The sequence below is a fragment of the Cebus imitator genome, unplaced genomic scaffold (assembly GCF_001604975.1).
Source record: "Cebus imitator isolate Cc_AM_T3 unplaced genomic scaffold, Cebus_imitator-1.0 Scaffold1163, whole genome shotgun sequence".
Lineage (NCBI taxonomy): Eukaryota > Metazoa > Chordata > Mammalia > Primates > Cebidae > Cebus > Cebus imitator.
In genome coordinates this window covers 13,391-14,491 of record NW_016108478.1, presented here as the reverse complement: position 1 = coordinate 14,491, position 1,101 = coordinate 13,391, and positions in this window count along the sequence as shown.

The window sequence follows — 1,101 nt, the reverse complement described above, 5'->3', positions numbered from 1 at the left end:
CCTGGCCCTGACTCCTGGTGTTTCCTCGATGGACTCATCCTGATTTATATCCTTTATAATAAAATTGTAATCTAAGGGCTTTCTTGAGTTCCGTGACCCACCATCATGAATTATCAAACCTGAGGTGTTTGTGGGAACGCCTGAATTTGCAGCATGTCTGTCCTAAGCGTGGTTTACCTGGAACCCTTAAACTTAGGGCTGGAGTGTGAACTGGGGGCAATGCTGTGAAGGGCTATGCCTTTATCTTGTGAACTTTGACCTCAGTTAAGGTAGTTAGTGTCAGAAAAGCAATGTAGAGTGGTTATCCCGAAGCTTTCTCCCCACATGTGAGCATATTCACCCTGGAGAGCAGAGGGCGCCTCCCAAAGCCTCAGGTACTGAGCAGGCGCCGATCCTCCAGTGTGTGACAACTCCCCCTTCCCTCTCCCTCCCCCCTTCCTCCCTTCCCCCACCCCTGGCAGTCAGGCACCTACCTGCACTGTGAGTTCCCTGTGCATGAAATGGTGGGATGTGGACACTCCGGCTCTAAGTTAAAGGGTTTCAGGCAAACCACACTTAGGACAGACACGCTGCAAATTCAGGCGTTCCCATGAACACCTGTGGTTTGGTAATTCAGGATGGCGAGTCACGGAACTCCAGAAAGCCCTTAGATCCAGGTGGACCATGTGCACAGTTGACCCTGTAGGTCAGGGTCAAGGTCCTGTGTATGCAGGAAACTTCCTCATGTCTGTCACTATGTGGGAAGCTCACAGATGTTGACTATAGACAAAGGGAGCAGGAGGAGGTGTCAGTGATTGTCCTGTGAGTGCCCCTGTGAGCAGTTCTGCAACCTCTGCAACCTGGAAACTAAAATTCCGTCAGGGGATGGGTGAGCAGCAGCCCCACATGTCCATGTGCAGACCCAAATGCTTCAAAAACTCCTGAAAAGTACTTGCACACAGGGCAACATTTGCTATGAGTTAAATTCCCAAAATGTCTAGAAAGGTGGAAACTCTCAAGCAGGATTGGGATAACCGGCCTCTGAGCTGAGAGTCAGTCGTGGGAGGGAAGAGGGCACAGGGCAGGTGGGCCGGGAGGGGTTTGCCTCGCTCCCCTCTGCCT